General features: G+C 42.2%; 1 protein-coding gene across 4 annotated transcripts in view; it reads right to left on the bottom strand.

The window, feature by feature from the left end:
* The window catches only part of CAMKK2 (calcium/calmodulin dependent protein kinase kinase 2), a 111,051-nt gene that overhangs the window by 86,203 nt on the left and 2,777 nt on the right, over positions 1 to 22,071 (bottom strand). Inside the window, exon 1 of one of the 4 annotated variants that reach the window (XM_075834473.1) lies at positions 13,907 to 14,106. The exons of the other annotated variants lie outside the window; for them this stretch is intronic. The gene's annotated coding sequence lies outside the window, so the exon portion shown is untranslated. Of the gene's footprint in view, positions 1 to 13,906; positions 14,107 to 22,071 lie in introns of those variants that run through there. 4 annotated transcript variants of the gene reach the window in all.

The raw sequence follows: 22,071 nt of genomic DNA, 5'->3' as shown, positions 1-22,071 counted from the left end.
TAATCCTTTCACCCAGCGTCCTTCATAGATGGCATGGGGGCGTGTAACATTGCAGAGCTGGTGAGAGGAGAGCGTGTGTGCTGTCACTCTGCAGCTCTCGGCAGACAAGGACAAGACTGTGATCTCTCGCGAGAGATCAGTCTTGTACTTGTCTGCCAAGAGCTGAAGAGTGAGTGAGAGCGTGCGCGGGCACACGCTCTCCTCTCACCATTTCTTGCACTGTCCGTAGCAGTGACACGCCCCCTTGCCATTACACGCCCCCTTGCCAGTTCAGCAGACAAGTACAAGACTGTGTGATCTATCGCAAGAGATCAGTCTTGTCCTTGTCTGCTGAGGGCTGAAGAGTGAGAGTGTGTGCGCGTACACGCTCTCCTCTCTCCAGATCTCTTGCTGCGGCACTGTCCATAGCTGATTGGACAATGTCACAGCCATAGTAACACATCCCCTTGCCATTACACGCCCCATTGACAGTTCAGGGGGTTATTTAAATATCGGGTGCCACATATAATGGCACCGATATTTTAATAACGGAGGAGGGTAGGGAAAAATTTTTACGTGCCCCAGGGTTTGTGCAGCCCTGCCCATTACATGCTGCACATGTATGGGCAGGTGAAAGGTTCTCTTTAAAGTACCATATAATGTACTGAGAAACGGAACAAAAAATATTTGTGGGGGTGGAATTGGAAAAAAAAAATGAATTCCTCCATTATTTTTTGGGTTTTGTTTTTACGGCTTTCACCGTGCAGTAAAAACGACAACGTAACTTGATTCTGCGTCTTAATACGATTACGGTAATACCAAATTTATATAGGTTTTTTTATATTTTACTACTTTTATAAAGAAAAAACTATTTAACAAAAAAAAATCGTTCAGTTTCACTGCATTCTGAGAGCCATAACTTTTTTATTTTTCCATCGCTAGAGCGGTGTGGGAGCTTATTGTTTACGGGACGAGCTGCTGTTTTTATTAGTACCATTTTTGGTACATACGATTCTTTGATCGCTTTTTATTTCATTGTCTTTGTAGCACTAACGTGATTAAAAAACAATGATTCAGGTGTTTTCATTTATTTATTTTTACGCCGTTTACCATGTGAGTTAAATAATGGTATATTGTAATAGTTCTGACTTTTACAGACACGGCGATAACAAGGTTTTAATTTTTTTTTTTTTCATTGTGCTTGGGGAAAAAAATGGTAATTTTAATATTTTTGTATTTTTTTTTTACACTTTTTAAAAATGTATAACCTTTATTAGGCCCCCGGGCTGCCATGACAACCATCGGGGGGCCGCCCCTCCTCCTAACTGTTTAAATTCTGTGGTCGCCATTGAACGCAGCATTTAACTAATCAAACGGCCAGGACCAGCACGATCGTTGTTCCTTGCCGATAGAGCAGCATGTCAGCTGTACTACACAGCTGACAGTAGGTGAGCCTGCCCCAAACATCACCCCCCCCCCTACCCCCGCTCTATGACGTGCATTTTTTTCATATGTTGTTAAGGGGTTAAAAACATACTTTGGGTTCACTTGATGGTTTAGCTCAATAAAGATCAACTGTTTTGTTGGCCACGCAGGCTCCGGAAACCAAGTGTTTCCTAAGTAGTTAGAGGGGTACATGCTGCTATACAAAGATCTATTTACCAAGAATATTAACCACTTACTGACCAGAAGCTTTACACCCCCCCCCCCCACCGCCCTCTTCCTAACGAGACACATTTTCAAGTTTTAGCCAGGTGCCAATTTAATAGCAAATTGTTATTCTATTCCTCTGCCAACCTAAATGTATTTGGTCTTGTTTTTCTCAGAACATGTAGTTTCCATATTGTGTAATAAAATAAGTGAAATATTTAACTTTTTTAAAATATAGAGGGAAAAACAAAAATAAATAAAAAGATATTGTCATTTAGTTACCTTCCACGATGTAAGCAAAAACCGATCCGGTAAGCAGTTTTACCACAAACTGGCACAATTTTGGAATGATTGTTTATAATCTAGCTTTTCAAGGTAAATCTATTGTTTTATCAGTTAAAAACACATAGACATTTTAAAACTGCTGTGATTTGCAGTGAAAACTTGATTTTTTTTTTCACCCACATCCCCGCACTTTAGCTGCTACGTGTGTCCTTACCCTAAAATTGTATACTATATATATATATATATATATATATATATATATATATATATATATATATATAATCGATGTATACTGTGCAAAAGTTTTAGGCAGTTGTGAAAAAATGCTGCAAAGTAAGAATGCTTTAAAAAATAGAAGTGTTAATATTTTTTTGTAATCAATTAACAAAATACAAAAGTGAATGAACAGAAGAGAAATCTAAATCAAATCAATATTTGGCATGACCACCCTTTGCCTTCAAAATTTCTTCCGAGTGCCGCGGCCCTTTCAAAAACAGCAGATAGTCGGGGATCCTAGGAGTCAGATCCCTGACCGATCAGATATTGATGTCCTATTCTGAGGATAGGCCATCAATTTTTATGGACTGGACCACCCCTTAACCCCATAATGACCGGGCCTGAAAAGACCTTAATGACCAGATACATTTTTCTGTTCTTGCCTCTGCCTTTCACGTAGCTGTATGAGGCCTTGTTTTATGCGAGAGAAATAGTATTTTTTCCCCCGCAGTTTGGGGGTAAAAAATTAATGCGTGAATATAGGAAAAAGCGATTCTCTGTATTGTTCTTGTTTATTTTTATCCTGTTCACGATTCACGCTAAATAACCCATTAAATTAATTCTTCAGGTTATTACGGTCGTGTAGATATTGAATATGTGTGGGTTTTTTGTTTTTATGTAATGTGGGGGGCAATAAAATATATTTTATGCAAAATAATGAAATTTTTTATTTATTAATTTTTTTGTTACTTTTTTTTTATCACATTAAGGCCTCATGCACACGACCGTATTTTTTCCCACCCGTAAATACTGGCGTAAATACGGGTCCGGTGTCACACGTATTCCACCCGTTTTGCACCAGTATTTACGAACCCGTGCTCGTAAATATGGGTCCGGTGTCACACGTATTCCACCCGTATTTACGAGCACGTTTTTGGCAGCAAAATATCACTGCACTAATCGGCAGCCCCTTCTCTCTATCAGTGCAGGATAGAGAGAAGGGACAGCCTTTTCTGTAATAAAAGTTAAAGAAATTCATACTTACCCGGCCGTTGTCTTGGTGACGCGTCCCTCTCTTCACATCCAGCCCGACATCCCTGGATGACGCAGCAGTCCATGAGACCGCTGCAGCCTGTGATTGACCTGTGATTGGCTGCAGCGGTCACATGGCCTGAAACGTCATCCAGGACGTCGGGCCGGATGTCGAGAGAGACGCGTCACCAAGGCAACGGGCGGGAGACCGGACTGGAGGAAGCAGGAAGTTGTCGGTAAGTATGAACGTCTTTTATTTTTATTTTTTACAGGTTTATACTGATCGGTAGTCACTGTCCAGGGTGCTGAAAGTTACTGCCGATCAGTTAACTCTTTCAGCTCCCTGGACAGTGACTATTTACTGACGTCGCTTAGCAACGCTGCCGTAATGACGGGTGCACACATGTAGCCACCCGTTATTACGAGAGCTCCATAGACTTCTATGGACTGTCCGTGCCGTTATTACGGCCAGAAATAGGACATGTTCTATCTTTTTTAACGGAACGGGCACCTTCCCGTGAGAAAACGGGAAGGCACCCGTCGCCAATAGAAGTCTATGAGCCCGTTATTACGGGTCGTGATTACGACCCGTAATAACGGGAGTTTTTACGGTCGTGTGCATGAGGCCTAAAAGGATAACTTTATTTTTTACTTATAATGTATTTTCATACTCCTGTATGCTAATACATTACACTGTGTCACTATGACATAGGATGCTGTTAGGGTAGCACATAGTGTGCCCGAACAGCAGGCAAACGGAACAGACAGCCCAGGGGTCCTTTGTAGGTCCCCAGGGCTGACTGCAGAGGAATTGCCCGGTGATGCGATCAAAGAGGGGAATTCCCTTTGATTATGCCACAGTCACAGACCGCGGCAAACAGCTGGGGTTGGAATGTTTTCCGACCCCAGTTGTGTTCAGAAGGCTGCTCTGAGATCAGGAGCGGTTACCGTAATTAGGGTATGTACACACGGCAGCGTTCGTTACGGCTGAAATTACGGGGCTGTTTTCAGGAGAAAACAGCACCGTAATTTCAGCCGTAATGGCATGTGCAGGCGCTAATGACCGTCGGCACAGAACATCGTAAGACCCATTCAAATGAATGGGCAGATGTTTGCCGACGTTTTAGAGCCGCATTTTCGGACGTAATTCGGGGCTAAAACGCCCGAATTACGTCCGTAAATAGTGTGTGTGAACCCAGCCTTACAGTTACAGTGACGCCAAAAGACGTCGCTGTAGACTGGGGAAAGGACGGTGGGCGGTCGGGAAGGAGTTAAACAAGCAATTTGCAAGAGATTTCCATATTACACTATGGATGAAAAAAGTAACTGCTACATTCTAACCCCCTTGGAGACAGCCAATTTTCACTTTTTTATTTTTGTTTTCCATCGTTGCATTCCAAGAGCCATAACTTTTTTTTTTTTTTTCGTCGACACAGCCATAAAAAGGGCTTATTTTTTGCAGATCAACTGGGGTGGAATGGGGGAAAAACATTGACTCCTCCATTGTTCTTTGGGTGTCTATTGTGACGTTTAGGCTTTATTCAGACAAACAGGAATTACGTCCGTGCAACGCGCGTGATTTTCATGCGCGTCGCACGGACCTATATTAGTCTATGGGGCCGTGCGGACGTGTGTGATTTTTACTCAGCGTGAGTCCGCTGAAAAAAAGTCACGACATGTCCGTTCTTTGGGCGTTTCGCGCGAATCACGCACCCATTGAAGTCAATGGGTGCGTGAAAACCACGCATGCCGCACGGAAGCACTTCCGTGCGAACAGCGTGATTCGCGCATTAGCTGTCAAAAGGATGAATGAAAACAGAAAAGCACCACGTGCTTTTCTGTTTACAAAAATCCAAATGGAGTGTCATAATGATGGCGGCTGCGCGAAAAGCACGCAGCCGCGCATCATATGCTGCTGCCACACGGAGCTGTTAAGTGGCTTTTGCGCAGGCAAAACGCCGCGTTTTTGCGTGCGCAAAAATGCCACGCTCGTGTGAATCCAGCCTTACCATGAGCTAAAAACAACATGTTAACTCAGTCAACACGATTACAGCAATACAAAATTTATATAGCTTTTTTCATGATATATTACTTTAACAAAGAAAAAACTATTTGTTTTGTGTCACCATATTCTGAGACCCATAACTTTTTTATTTTTTTCGTAGATGGAGCGGTGTGGGCCCCATGAACTTGACCGTAAAAGCTCCTGTAATTACGGGCCCATAGACTTCTATTGGCCACGGGTACCTCCCCGTATGCTTACGGGAAGGTGCCTGTGCCGTTGAAAAAGATAGAACATGTCCTATTTCAGGTCGTAATTACGGCACGGGCAGCCCATAGAAGTCTATGGGGCTCCCGTAATTATGGGTGACTACGTGTGTGCACCCGTAATTACGGGAGCGTTGCTAGGTGACGTCAGTAAATAGTCACTGTCCAGGGTGCTGAAAGAGTTAAATGATCGGCAGTAACTGTTTCAGCACCCTGGACAGTGACTTCCGGTCACAATATAGATAAAGCTGTAAAAAAAAAAAAAAAAAAAAAAGACGTTCATACTTACCCAGAACTCCCTGCTTCTTCCTCCAGTCCGGCCTCCTGGGATGACGTTACAGCCCATGTGACCGCTGCAGCCAATCACAGGCCAATCACTGGCTGCAGCGGTCACATGGACTGCTGCGTCATCCAGGGAGGTCGGCCTGGATGTTGAAAGAGGGACACGTCACCAAGACAACGGCCGGGTGAGTATGAATTTCTCTTACTTTTATTAAGGAAAGGGCCGTCCCTTCTCTCTATCCTGCACTGATAGAGAGAAGGGGCTGCCGATTAGTGCAGTGCAATTTTGCAGACAAAAACGTGCCCGTAAATACTGGTGCAATACGGGTCGAATACGTGTGACCAAGGACCCGTATTTACGCCAGTATTTACGGGTGGACAAAAATACGGTCGTGTGCATGGGGCCTGAGGGCTTGTTTTTTTACAGGGCAAGCTGTAGTTTATATTAGCACCATTTTGGTACATAAGACTTTTTGATCACTTTTAATTTCTTCTTAATTTTTCTTTTTGGGGAGGGGGCAGACCAAAAAACAGCCTCTTGTCAAAGGAGCGTGTCCCTACACAGTCTCACGGTCAGCACTGATTGACATTGCCAGTCTGAGTAGGTACACACCTCTAACTGGTAACACCCAGTTGTCAATGTATTTTTTTTTTTTTTATTATGTCTACGAGGAATAATAGAGGATTATCAAAATGTAGAGTTCTAAGAAAAGATGCTACAAAATCGTTATTTCATGACGAATAAAATTATTTGCTAAAACAGACATGTCAGGAGAGGTGACAGGTTCTCTTTAACCCTTTCCCGCAAAATGACTTGCCAGGTACATCATAGTGTGGGGGTTGATGTATGGAGCAAGCTCACGCACTTGAGCGCGCTCCATACTCAGCAGGTGTCAGCTGTGTTTTACAGCTGACACCCGGGACTAACGGCCAGGAACAGTGATCGCACTGTTCCTAGCTGTTTAAACCCTCAAATGCTTGACCGCAGCATCTGAGACGTTGTAAAGTGGGGTGACAGCTCATCGCCCCCCCCCCTGCAATGAGATCGGGGGTGATGATGGTTGTCATGGCAGCCCAGGGGCCTAATGAAGGCCCCCAGAACTGGCTTCACTCTACCTCTGATTAAGCCCTGCCTATGGCAGGGCTTAACAGAAGCCTGTAAAAATGACAATATACTGCAATACATTAGTTTTGCAGTGTATTGTACCAGCGATTTAAGCCCCCTAGAGGGACTAATGAAATGTGTGTAAAAAAAAAAAAAAAAAAGTGAAATTAAGTTTTTAGTAGTGAAAAAAGAGTAACGTAAAAACGAAACAAAACTGGTATCGCTACGTCCGTAAAGTCTGAAGTATTGCAATATAGTGTTATTTAATGCGCACGATGAACGGCGTTAAAAAAAAAAAACATTTAAACCGCCAAAAATCGATGTATTTTGGTCAACTACGCTTTTATGGTACCGATAAAAACGACAGCTCGTCCCGCAAAAAATTATTTGATCTCACCGTAATCATATTGAGCCACAGAATAAAGTTAATTTGACGTTTTTACCGCAAGGTAAAAGCCGTAAAAACGAAACCCAAAAAACAATGGAGGAATTACATTTTTTCCAATTTCAACCCGCAAAGAATTCTTTTTCAGTTTCCCAGTACATTATATGGTACTTTAAAAGCTACCAATAGAAACTACAACTCCTTCCGCAAAAGATCAGCCCTCACACCGCTCTATAGACAGAAAAATAAAAGTTATGGCTCTTGGAAGGCGGGGTGTGAAAAACGAAAATGCAAAAAAAAAAAATGGCTTCGTCCTAAAGGGGTTAAAAGGGTTTTCCAATCCCAGAAAGCATTGGCATATCGTACTGCTGAAATTAAAGTAGAAACGGTGTCCCTGTAAAACGGAGGGAAATTCAATGTGCTGCTAATAATATAAATAGGAAATAATCCTTAGGCCCAGAAACCGCGTCGGAATCAGCGCCAAAAAACGGGCGAAACTGCCCCCAATTGATTTTAATGGGAGGCGGAGGTGTCTTTTTTCTGCGGAGGCTTTTAGCTGCTCACAGTAAAAAAAAATTTAAAAAAAAACAGCATGCTCTTTCTTGCCACGGTTCTGCCTCTGACCTTCATTGAAAACAATGGTAGGCAAAGAAAGCATTTTTCGCTGTTTTTTGCCCGCGGCGCTGAATGTCTGCGGACGAGAAACGGAGCGAGAAATTGCAAAAAAAACTGTGTGAACAGAGCCTGACAATCTAATGTACTGTTACTTTTTGTATTTATTTCAGAGTGGATAGATACTCTTCAGAAAAAAACAACCTAAAAAATATACAACAAATAGCTTCGTTTGAGACTTGCCGGCCCTGTTCCTAGTTTCTGGTCGTTGTTAATCTATGCTTCCATCATGATGAGTAAGTGGATTTTGTCCCCTAGAGAAGTACATGTTTCCAAACCTCCTTTGCAGGCTGTTTTAGGATTGGTGCCAAAAAAAATAAAAATAAACATGTTTCCATTAACTGGAAAGTTAGTTTCCCTAAATCCATCAAGGAGCTAAAAGCACGTCTGGTAACAGCTGTGTGTACAAAGAGAATGGAGAGAGCTGCTCTAGATCGCTGGTGTAGAGAGGGCACAATGATGCACAATAACAACGTTAAATGTTACTTTAAATGGTACGGAGCCTTGATCTAACACGAACTCCCACTAGAATGTCTTCCCTCTGGTGGTAGTTAGATGCCCATTCATAATATCAGGAATATGAAAATATCCCAACATGTCAATCGATCTAATGTGAAGTCATGTAACGTAAGCGCAACTTTTAAAGGACCAACAGCAAAAGGATAAATATTCCATTTAGGTAAGGGGTCACTTTTATCATTCGAAGAAATGTATAATACAATGTGTATGGCGCTTCACTGAGAATGTAGGACAACATTGGATTAGTATGATCTAATTACAGACCACAACATATAAGTGCTAGTAGGACAGAAATGTATTATGGTGCCTCAAAAAAGGGATTCATCTATGTATCTCGCATATTTCTGTTTCCATGCTTTCAATTATTAAAAAAAAAAATTAAAAAAAAAATCTTGTATCTGGATTTGTTGGGAAAATTAGATTAAAATATCCAGACTGGATTTGCCAAGTGTCACCAATTTAGCTGAAATTTTCTAAAAAAAATAAATGACATTCTTCAGGTATGTTCACACGCTTCAAAAAAACGTCTGAAAATACAGAGGTTTTCAAGGGAAAACTGCTCCTGATTTTCAGCCATTTTTTAATCAAACTCGTGTTTTTCACGGACGTTATTGGAGCTGTTTTTCTATAGAGTCAATGAAAAACGGCTCAAAAAACGTCTCAAGAAGTGACAGGCACTTCTTTTTCGCAGGCGTTTTTTAACGCAGGCGTTTTTCAAAACGGCCTGTCGGAACAGAAAGCTGTTTTTCCAATTGAAATCAGTGTGCAGGCGTTCTGCTTCAGATTTTTTTGGCCGTTTTTCGTCTGCTTACGGCCCAAAATAAGCCGTGTGAACATACCCTTAATCTAAATATACTTCCCTTGCTTGGTGTGTGAAAAGAGCACAACTTTACATATCCTAATATAGTCAGGTTTGGCTTTCTCATTTGAGAAACGACAGAGAATTACAAGAATTTCCACTATAGGATCTTCAGATTACTAAACACATATCAGCAATAATTTACATGGACGGTTTAGACATCTGTTATCCACTGAAATGTATGGCAAGCAGAAAGAATCTGCGGCTGAACAATATACATGCGTTGTGTACGGTATGTTCACGGCTTGCACTGTCAGTGAGAGGGTTTTAAAAGCAGGTTACTAGGGATTTCTCAAAGGAAGAACCCCTCAGATGCAACAAAGGTCTTTAAAAACGGAGAAGAAATCTCAAAATGTAATTTCTTCTGTTTCATCCTCCATTCCAGTTGTGCCTGAAGCTGTTCCCAGCAGAGACTGAGCACATGACAAGTGATCAGAGTGTGAAGTGCTACAATATTGGTTAACACCAATGCAGACTGTTCCACTGATCTGCAGAGCTGTCATTCCTAGCTATAAATATCCCGCAAAGACTCATTCAATGGGATTGTACCTGCAGATTTCACAATCTGTTCAATGGTCGCCATTCCCACACATTTAGCTTCTGCTAAGTATTCCTTCTATATAAGCCACTCATTCTTGCTTGAACCGCATATGGTGCTGGTTTATAGCACCTTTGGTCAGTTTGCTGATACTTGAGCCCCAGCTATTATGTTTCATGCCACACAGGGGCACATCTGTATAAAGTTTCTATGTTCTCCCTGTACTTGTGTATGTTTCCTCAAGGTACGCCAATTTTATCTCACACCCTAAAAACATGCTGGTAGATTAAAAATCTTTATATAGCGCCAACATATTTAGCTGCGCGTTACAATTGGTAAAATAACAAACAAGTAACCATACATTATTAGTAATCGAAACATTGTGTGACATTGTGTCGGGGTCAGTTAGACGGAGCCCCCAGTTTGACTTGCACAACGCATACTACTGTATCATTCGATGCTGTCCATTCTTTAATTTAATTGAAACAAATGAACAAACAGCGAGACAAAAGGTTAGAGGTCCCTGCCCATAAGCGCTTACAGTCTAAATGGAATTGGAGCAGTGACACAATAGGTACAAGATGCTACGCCCCTTGTGCTGGCAACGGAATATAAATAAAGATGTATTAACCAGTCATGCAGCCAGTATCTGAGTGATGTGACAAGGGTAGCTAGATGAGGAGAGGGTGAGGTGGAGATATAGGTTACTAGATCAGGTTGTGTATGGGCCATGGAGTATGGTTTTGTGAAGAAACCAGTTTTTAATACAAGCTTAGAAATGGAAATGCTAGGAGCAAGTCTAATGGTCCAGGGCAGTGCCTTCCATAGAATGGGTGCAGCATGGGAGAAGTCTTACAGACAAAAGTGCGAAAATGTAGTAAGGGAGGATGAGAGTTGTAGGTCATGAACATGAGTAGGTTGGTAGATGGAGATGAGAGCAGAGATGTGTGATGGCAGCATAGAGGACAGCTTTGTAGACTTGGAGAAGAGTTTTGAATTTAATTTATCAACAAACAGCTCACTAGTGTAGTAAGTGACAGGGAGCAGCAGCATTATTATACTTGCTAGATAGAAAGATCAATAATGATCATTCATGATGGATTGAAGCAGAATCAGTCTGTGCCATGGGAAAACCAGAGGCACTTGGGGCTATCTGCTTTATATGGCTCAGTATATATTGATCATTTCTTGTGTGGGATTTCCTGGGTTTAAATGCATTTGGCATACTGAAAAAAAATAATTTTGTGTATTTATTTTAAAGGGATTGCTATAAATTTACACTTCTGCTAGCACGTTACTTGTAAAGTTAGGCATCCGGACCCTCGTGTAACTAGAGAATTTATTCTCCCCTATCTTTACCCCTTTGCCTTATGCATTTATATATGTATGTATTACTGGTGATTAATTGATTATTCTTTGTTATTGATCTGGTTGTGTTTAAATATATATTTTCCTGCATGTTTGGCAATGGGGGGGGGGGGGTCTTGGAGTGGTAGTGTGTTTTTAGGCTATGTTCACACTGGTCGGCTTTGCCAAAGGCAAATCAGACATGGATTGCCACAGCTGTGCCATCGGATACGCATGCAGATTAGTCCCATTGCAATTCAATAGGGACAATCTGCAGCTTTTCCAAGCAGAATTTTTTTCATTGTATCACACCCATTTCTTTTTGATGTGAGTATATAAACGAGTTTAGTTAACACATAAGTGGATGACTGATTACATTTATTTTTTTTAAATGTTCTCTGCTCCAATTGTGACCTCATTTTTTTAGACTACGTAAAGCACAATCCAACAGCCACAATATCATGTCAGAAGGAGATTCTGCTTTCAGTGTGCAGATTGTAGCCACAGAAACGACGAAACATTTTAAATTCATTAGCACGAATCTTCAAAGTGGCTTCCACCTCATAAATGGCAATACACGATTTGGAAGAAGGAAACAGCACATTCTTTATTAAAATAGGAGCTGTGAATTCTCTCCAAGATCTGAAATACACTGCACATTGTGCTGTCCTCATTTGCCTGACCCTTGGCTTCTTTTCTTACTGTATCAGTCATCCCCTTTTATCCTTCGCTTCATTAAATGCAAACTTCTTGTGACATGAATTCAGATTTGAGAGATGAGCTCAGAAGAATTCACAGCTCCCTACACTTTGAAGAGGCTCGGCTCAAGCTCTGTCTTTAAAGTGAATCTTTCTACTTTACAGACTTTAGGTCGTCTTGCGGCAAAACCATTGCAATTTTGGAAAAATTGTTCCTTTTGTGCAATAATCGCAGCACAAAAACGCCACAAAACCTCCCCATATTAATTCACCCTTAAAGGGAACCGGTCACTAGATTTTAGGGCACTAAACCACTAGACCATTGTTAGGCTATGTTCACACTGAGTTTTTTGACGAGTTTTTTGACGAGTTTTTTGACATGGAAACCGCGCCAAAAAAATAGTCAAAAACTGCCCGAAAATGCCTCCGATTGATTTCAATGGGAGGCAGAGGCGTCTTTTTCCCACGAGTGGTAAAACTGCCACGTGGGAAAAAGAAGCGACATGCTCTATCTTCGGGCGTTTAAGGCTATGTTCACACGGGGTATTTTGCCGAGTTTTTTGACGCAGAAACCGCGTTGCAAAACTCGGCAGAAACGGCCCGAGAACGCCTCCCATTGATTTCAATGGGAGGAGTCGGCGTCTTTTTCCCGCGAGCAGTAAAACTGCCTCGCGGGAAAAAGAAGCGACATGCCCTATCTTCGGGCGCTTCCGCCTCTGACCTCCCATTGACTTCAATGGGAGGCAGGAGAAAGCGTATATCTCGCTGTTTAATGCCCGCGGCGCTCAATGGCGTGGGCGAAAAACGGCGCGATAATTGCCGCGAAAATCGGCGTGCAGGGAGAGGAATATCTGCCTCAAAGTTCCAAACGGAATTTTGAGGCAGATATTCCTCCCCCAAAATACTCCGTGTGAACATAGCCTAAGCCTCTGACCTCCCATCGAAAATCGGCATGCAGGGAGTGGAAAATCTGCCTCAAACTTCCAAACTGAATTTTGAGGCAGAAATTCTGCCTGTAAAAAACTTTGTGTGAACATAGCCTTAGGCTATGTTCACACGGAGTATTTTGGGGGAGGAATATCTGCCTCAAAATTCAGTTTGGAACTTTGAGGCAGATATTCCTCTCCCTGCACGCCGATTTTCGCGGCGATTATCGCGCGCGGCCATTGAGTGCCGCGGGCATAAAACAGCGAGAAATACACTTTCTCCTGCCTCCCATTGAAGTCAATGGGAGGTCGGAGGCGGAAGCGCCCGAAGATAGGGCATGTCGCTTCTTTTTCCCGCGAGGCCGTTTTACTGCTCGCGGGAAAAAAAACGCCGACGCCTCCCATTGAAATCAATGGGAGGCGTTCTTGGGCCGTTTTTGCGACGCGGTTTCCGCGTCAAAAAACTCGCCAAAATACCCCGTGTGAACATAGCCTTATACTGCTAGGGTTTAGCGTCCAAAAACATGCATTGTCTGCAAATTACCAGAGAAGACAGGTCCTGAGATGAGTCTAGGTGTACATATAAGTGGCCTATATTGTACATGATGTGATCAGCGCTGTAATGTAGATTACAACAGTGTTTTTTATTTAGAAAAACGATCATTTTTTACGGAGTTATGACCTATATTAGCTTTATGCTAATGAGTTTCTTAATGGACAACTGGGCGTGTTTTACTTTTTGGCCAAGTGGGCTTTGTGGAGAGAAGTGTATGACGCTGACCAATCAGCGTCATACACTACTCCCCAGTCATTTACACTGCACATAGCGATATAGCTATATCGCTATGTGCAGCCACATACACACACTATAACGTTCCTGCAGTGTCCTGACAATGAATATACATTACCTCCAGTCAGGACGGGATGTCTATTCAGAATCCGGACACTTCGCTAACACAATCCCGACACTACAGCACAGCAAGTGTAATCTCACGAGATTACGCTGTAAACTGTCATTTCAAACGAGATTGCAACCAACAAATACAGCCCTGTAATAGGAAATTTGCATGGTAAAGTGAATTTTTAGGGTTTCGTTCATATCTACAATAAGTATGAGGACATCATCATTCACACCCTTAAACTACCTGGTACCAACTGGTCCGTTTGTCAGACCAGGCAACATTTTCTCCAATCTGCATCTGTCCAGTTTTGCTGATCCTTTGCCCACTGTAGTCTTCGTTTTCTCTTCTCATCTGGTGGAAGTGTAATCCAGTGTCGTCAGCCCATCCGATGTAGGATTTCACATGCACTGTGTACATAGAAGCTCTTCTGTATATAAACACTTGTGTAATGTATGGTTATTTCAATTTTAGTCTCCTTCCTGCCAGATTGAGCAAATCTGTCCACAGAATAGAAATGAGGAATAAAATCTGATCAAATATATTCTGAGACACCATCAAAAACAACTATGCCGCATGCACTGTACAGTGTAAGTCCACATGGGTCGGATTTACTGCTGATAATTTCACAGCAAGTTCACAGGGAAATCTGTAAGTCAAATTTGCACCAAATCGGTTAAATATTTGCTTTGCCCCTGCGGATTTTCCTGCAAGAGCTGATAAGATCAGATAAAAATAAAAAGAAAGTAATTGGTTTAATATTTTGCTGCGGATCTGCAGGCAATATGCAGCAAAATCCACACAACTACATCGTCCCCTTTGAAGTCAATTAAAAAAAATTGTATCGCAGGTTGATTTCTACATGGAAAATTCCACAGCATGTGGATGAATTTGTAAAATGTCCGCTACTGTAATCATCTGTGGATTTCACCCACGCACATCTGCAGGTAAAATCCGCAAGCAAATCTGCCACATGTGAATTCGCCCTTAGGGTATGTTCACACGGAGAGTTTTCAGGCGTAAACGCCTTAAAATATGCCTGAAAAAAACAAAAAACAGTAGCTGAACGCCTACAAACATCTGCCCATTGAAATTAATGAGAAAAACTGTGTTATGTTCAGACCGGGCGATTTTTAAAAAAATGCCCTGTAAAAAGAAGGAGCATGTCACTTCTTGAGCTATTTTCCATTGTCTCAATGGAAAAACAGCTCCAAAAACGTCTAGAAAAAAACGCCTCAAAAAACGTTTTCAGCTTAAAAAACGGCTGAAAATCAGAAGCTGTTTTCTCTGAAAACAGCTCCGTAATTTACAGCCGTTTTTACTTGTGCGAGTGAACATACCCTCACTAGAAAAAGTTTGAGTTTCCTGTGCGCTAGTATAACTGGTGACAGGCAACTTTTCCGGGCTTTAAAATTGCTGCAGATTAGGATTCATATTTTTCATTATTTTGTGGAAAAGCTGCTGATTTTCAACCTTTTAATGCAGAAGGTGAAATCCACAACGCAATCCGTGGCTAAATTAGAATATAAAAACGTGCTTGTTTTGCCGTGAATTCGCAGCAGAAAAACACTTGCATGTCTGAACATTAGGGCTGTGGAGTCGGTAAGCCAAACTCCTATTTTTCGACTGTCCGAATCCTTCATAAATGGCTCATGTATAAGAAGCCTGGTTGTCTGCTCGCTGTGTATAAACTAGGGATGCACATCGATACTGTTTTGATACTGTGCACCCCCAAACGGTTCGATACCGCTATTTCATGTATTTCGATACTTAGCTGTGCGTCCGCACAGCTCGGTATAGTAACACATGAATGTATGAGAGCGGGGCTGCGCCTGTGTGATACAGTCATTGCCCCTCTCCTGAGAAGTGCGCGCTGTCAGCATGATGTGATGCGGCCAGCGCTGCACTAATGAGCGCCGGTAATGAAGACAGAACATGGCGGGCACACTGTGAAACATCCCCATGTTCTGTATTCAGTGCCTGCGCCGCCGCTCATTAGTGCAGCGCCGGCCACATCTCCTCATGCTGACCGCGTGCGCACTTAATGTCAAGAGCAGGGAAATGACTGTATTACACAGCCGCAGCCCCGCTCTATAATGGCGGAGATTAGAGAAACCTCTCATCTCCGCCGCTATTCCCCTGAATGCTGCGATCATAGCTGACTGCAGCATCTAAGAGGAAGTGAGAAGGAGGGATGCCCCTTGGATCGCATCACAGGAATCCCTGTGACGCAATTGAGGGACATACCATATATGGGCAGACAGCCCGGGATCCACTGAAGGACCCCAGGCTGTCCTACAATATTTCCTGTTAGGGCATACTTAGGTATGTCCTCACAACTGCCTATGTACTATCAGTACACAGGCTAATATACTGGCATATATCTGATATATGCCAGTACACTAAAGTTTAAAAATAAAGTAAAAACATAAAAGTAATGTTAAATTAAAAAAAATACACATTCACCTTTTTTACAAAAAAGCATTAAAATAAGTCTCAATACATAAAATACACACATTCGGTAATGGCGCAGCCGTAATAACCTGCACAACAATCTTTTTGCATTATTTATGATGTGCACGCTGTAAAAAAATAAAATAAAAGCTGCTTTCTATCACTTATTGTGGGGCACGAGGTTTGATGAATTTAACCTCCATGTTCCTCACATTAATACTATTAATGTGAGGCACATTCAAAATTCATCACACCTCACATCAGAAAACAGAAGAACTTTTTTTTATTTATTACTGTTGGCAAAGTATCGAATTGGTATAGAAATCGCAATACTAAACGAAGTATCGGTATCGAAGTCCAAAATCTGGTATCGTGACATCCCTAGTATAAAAGTATGTGTAATTGGTAATGTTGTAAGAAAACACTGTGCACTCAGATACCTTTATGCAGCTATATATGTAAATGTCCTGAAAAACAGGTGCAAGTCGTAATGGGAATAAAATAAACTTTTAAAAACTGTATCTGCTAGATTCGGTATTTGCCTTAAGGGGTTTTCCCACAATACACATGTATCCCTATCCACAGGACCCGCAGCCATGACGAGAAAGTGGGAATGAAATTCCCCTGAAGAGCTCCAATAGAATGGAGCGCTGGTGCGCATGCTTGGATAGCGCTCTATTTATTTCTATGGGACTCCCAGGATCGCTGTCTCCGGCAGCTCCATAAAAATTAATGGAGAACTTGAAAGGAGGAGCGCAGCATCAGCTCGTTCTGAGCCCAGTGCTGGCACGGCGTAGCGGTGCCAGGCCAACTGGGTAGATTGAATGGTCACCGAGGGCAGGGAATATAGGAGCAGGGAGGAGGCTTGCACAGCAGAGCGGGAGACGGCGTGATTAGCACAGGACACTACAGCACAGCCCTGGTACTTACAGCCCTCAACGCAGCCTGCCCACTGGGAACAAAGCCAATATTAACCCTCAGTGCTCCAGTCTGTTCAGGAAGGGCACTCATGAAACTTTTTCACCAGGCCCACCGAGAGTATAAAATGGCCCAGCGCCCAGTAGTGAACTTACTCCTCTGGTCTTCAAAGGAGAGCCTTCACTACGGAGCATGTGCACCATTGCTTCGGACATTTTAACTAAGGGCCTTAGAGAAGCAGCATGAAGATACCTAGTCTAAAAAGGAGGAGAGAACAACATCAGAGCTGATAACCGATTTTCTATCGCCACTAGAACATCATAGTGATCACTATTTTTTTTTATAAAAAGGGGCTTTAGATTGAAAGAAAAATAACATATTTATATGAGCAAAATTCCCAAACTTTCCTAAATTCCTATGAAAGTAATTATGCAACAAGCTCTGCATTTAATAAATTAATACAATATTTTTATTTTGAAGCCAGAGATAGAACATTTCTACTGACTCCAACTCCACCAAAAACTGACCCCCGATTCAGACTGCGTGACTCCGACTCCACAGCCCTGCTGAACAGAATACCCTTATGGTGTCAGACCATTTTTACAGCCTATTTAATTAACTACCATATAAACATCTTATGAGCAACACTTACATATTGTGCGGTCAATCGTAATACGGTGGCACAATCAATCAAGTTTTATCGTTGATATTTTCCTGCAATCAGGAAAAACTGAAGGTCCAGTTATACAGCCCGACATGGGCTGTGAAAATGAGTGCCGATCAACAAGGCAGCTCGTTGATCAGCGCTTGTTTGCTCCTGTCACAAGGAGCAATGCTTGGTTATGTATGGGTACGTGCGACCATTACTACGATCACTCGTCCACATACATTTCTATCATGTCGGCCGTTTACACAGGGAGATGTGCTGCCGTCAACGATAATATTTATTGCTGCATAAACTAGATCAGCCAATGAACGAGCATTTGGTTGTTCATCGGCTGATTGTTGTCCTGTTTACAGAGGGCAATGATCGAGAATGAGCGTTCATATGAATGCTCGTTTGCCCGATCTTTGGCCCGTGTAAAAGGGCCTTGAGAAACTAGTGAATTGTGACAATAATTGCCCATTGTAAATAGACCTTAAAGAGGCTCTGTCACCAGATTTTGCAACCCCTATCTGCTATTGCAGCAGATCGGCGCTGCAATGTAGATTACAGTAACGTTTTTATTTTTAAAAAACGAGCATTTTTGGCCAAGTTATGACCATTTTCGTATTTATGCAAATGAGGCTTGCAAAAGTCCAAGTGGGCGTGTATTATGTGCGTACATCGGGGCGTGTTTACTACTTTTACTAGCTGGGCGTTCTGATGAGAAGTATCATCCACTTCTCTTCACAACGCCCAGCTTCTGGCAGTGCAGACAGCGTGTTCTCCAGAGATCACGCTGTGACGTCACTCACAGGTCCTGCATCGTGTCAGACGAGCGAGGACACATCGACACCAGAGGCTACAGATGATTCTGCAGCAGCATCGACGTTTGCAGGTAAGTCGATGTAGCTACTTACCTGCAAATGCTGATGCTGCTGCAGAATCAACTGTAGCCTCTGGTGCCGATGTGGCCGACACGATGCAGGACCTGTGAGTGACGTCACAGATCAGCACTGCCAGAAGCTGGGCGTTCTGAAGAGAAGTGGATGATACTTCTCGTCAGAACGCCCAGCTAGTAAAAGTAGTAAACACGCCCCGATGTACGCACATAATACACGCCCAGTTGTACTTTTACTTTTCAACACGCCCAGTTGTACTTTTGCAAGCCTCATTTGCATAAATACAAAAATGGTCATAACTTGGCCAAAAATGCTCGTTTTTTAAAAATAAAAACGTTACTGTAATCTACATTGCAGCGCCTATCTGCTGCAATAGCAGATAGGGGTTGCAAAATCTGGTGACAGAGCCTCTTTAAGACCAAACGTCGCACATAGAAATGAAGAAAGACGGATTTTCCTCTCATTCATAAATACCTTAATCATTTTATCAGGCAGGCATAATCTGACATATGATCCCATTACTGGTAGAGAAGTAAAGGCGAACAAATATAGAATAGGCCCACACAGTACAAACAGCCTCCCACACTGACTCTCTCAATACTGCAAGTTCTAGGTAAGCAAGCCAGCCAAAGGTTGGTAACATACTTAAAGAAACACCAACCTAGAAAGAAAAAAAAAAAGACAGAAAGCAAACCTCTACTGATCAGTCTGCAAGAATTTCTGCAAGCTCCAAAAACAAAAAGAAGAAATGCAGCAGAATAAAGACAGGTCTTTATCTCCTCCTAATCCCCTCCATTATTTCAGTTGGGGTCAAGCTGAAAGTTTTTAGCTCAGCTTTTCGGTTTAGATGGAGCAGTGGAGGAAGGTTTCTGATGTAGCAGACGGCCTCCTAGCCAATTACATATCTGATCGGAGGTCTGGGAGAAAGAGGGGAACAAAACGGATGCTTTCCGAAAAAACATATTTACACAGGATGATCTACACATATATATCAGGGAGTTGTCACAATAGTATGCCAGCAATTTATATCCTATTCACAGACTACATGTCACCTGCTGAATGATTCGCAGTGTGGGAGATGTTGTGTACCCCTGCACCTTATCAGATTGTGTTTACTGCTAAAAAAGATCATAAGAGTGTATTTCGAGAACCGCTATTTATGCATATGTGGCACGTTTTATTCTGATTCCTTTAGGACTCAGGTGCCAGAATAAAGAGGGCATGGGGAGTGAAATCGAACCCAGAAACTTTGTATTGTTAGTTCATCCTACAGATGCTTTTATCCTGGCAAAACTTTTCCCTTAGAGGGGTTTTTCCACCAGAATCTAGGATATGCCACCACTTCCTGATTTTTCCCGGCACATTGGCGCTCTCATCCGCCAAGTGTGCAGAACTGAAATACAGCCCCATACACTTGAATGGAGCAGTGTTGCCGTTCCAAGCACAGCAGGTAGACAGGAGCATCAGTATGCAGGGAAAAAAGCAAAGGAGCTCTTTATGCCCCTTTGTTCAGGTGCTCGCCCCGGTCCCCAGTTGTCGGACCCTAATCAATCATAATGTTATGGAATATCATGGTCATATGTTAAACCATTATAAAATGGGAATATCGCTTTAAGAGATGCCCAAAGTGTTAAAAAAAAACAGTTCTGATCATGAATATTTAACTCCACTCTTTCTATAAAGTGAATAAAGATTGTTTGAGTCAATGACTAAAATGTTCATGTCAATAATGCATATGAACTGAAACATGCTGAATTTTTCATTATGATCAAATCAGAAAAACAAACACCCACACAACAGCCTACTCATCCCTGGAATATGCTACGTGGGACCAAGACACAACAACGGTTATCTTAAAACAAACTGTTTGTCCGGCACTTTTTTAACCCATATATGCTACAAAGGCTGAACACCCCAGGCCCCTTTATGTGAAAAACGAAGCATAAACCATGATCTTCGTTAAAGTGGTATTCTCAGAATCATATTTATCACCTATCCATAGATATGCCATATGTGTCTGATCGCGAGGACCCCCACGATCACTAGATTGAGGGTCCCGAGCCCCTCGTTTCTCCTCACGGCAAAACCACAGTGAGGAGAACTTTGAATGGAGAAGCGGATGAGTATTTCCATCAGTTCCATTGACAGTGAATGGAGTGGCAGTGCGCATACTCGTCCTCTACTCCATTCAAGCTCACTGCGGGTAGTGGAATGAGGAGGAAAGGTGGGCTCGGGACCCTCTTTCTAGTGCTCAGTGAGGGTCTCCGTATTGGATATGTTACATAGTTAGTGCAGTTGAAAAAAGACACATGTCCATCAAGTTCAACCAAGGGGTGGGAAAAATTTCTACACATAGGAGCTAATATTTTTTTGTTCTAGGAAATTATCTAAGCCTTTTTTAAAGCCATCTACTGTCCCTGCTGTGACCAACTCCTGCAGGGACTATTCCATAGATTCACAGTAAAGAAGGCTTGTCGCCTCTGCAGGTTGAACCTTACTTTTTCCAGATGGAGGGAGTGCCCCCTTGTTTTTTGAGGGGGTTTTACAGGATGTGCCATTAATATATTAATATAAATTATAAATAGGTTTAGTTCTTTTAATCTTTCCTCATAACTTAGATTCTCCATGCCCCTTATTAGCTTCGTTGCTCTTCTTTGTATTTTTTCCAACTCCAGGGCATCCTTTCTATGAACTGGAGCCCAGAACTGAACTGCATATTCTAGATGAAGCCTCACTAATGCTTTGTAAAGTGGCAATATTACATCCCTGTCCCGAGAGTCCATGCCTCTTTTAATACACGACAATATCCTGCTGGCCTTTGAAGCAGCTGATTGACACTGCATGCGGTTATTTAGTTTATGATTTACAAGTACACCCAGATCCTTCTCAACAAGTGAATCCGCCAGTGTAGCTCCCCCTAGGACATATGATGCCTGCAGGTTGTTGGTACCCAGATGCATAACTTTACATTTATCTACATTAAACCTCATTTGCCAAATGGATGCCCAAACACTCAGTGTGTCCAAATCCGCTTGCAATTCACGAACATCTTCCATAGTCTGAACTATATTACATAGCTTGGTGTATCTGCAAAAATAGAAATAGTGCTATTAATCCCATCCTCTATATCATTAATAAATAAGTTGAATAATAGTGGTCCCAGCACGGAACCCTGGGGTACACCACTTATTACCGGGGACCATTCAGAGTAGGAATCATTGACCACAACTCTCTGGATACGGTCCTTGAGCCAATTCTCAATCCAATTACAAACTATATTTTCTAAACCTATAGTCCTTAATTTACCCATTAGACGACTATGGGGGACAGTGTCAAATGCCTTTGCAAAGTCCAAAAACACTATATCCACAGCGGCCCCTCTGTCTAGGCTTCTGCTTACCTCTTCATAAAAAAAAAAAAAAAATCTGGTTGGTTTGACAGCTTCTGTCCTTAGTAAAACCGTGCTGGCTGTCACTTAGAATACTATTTATTGT

Source organism: Rhinoderma darwinii, chromosome 1 (assembly GCF_050947455.1).
Source record: "Rhinoderma darwinii isolate aRhiDar2 chromosome 1, aRhiDar2.hap1, whole genome shotgun sequence".
Lineage (NCBI taxonomy): Eukaryota > Metazoa > Chordata > Amphibia > Anura > Rhinodermatidae > Rhinoderma > Rhinoderma darwinii.
The sequence above is the reverse complement of the archived record's forward strand: the minus strand, read 5'-3'. Positions and strand labels throughout refer to the sequence as shown.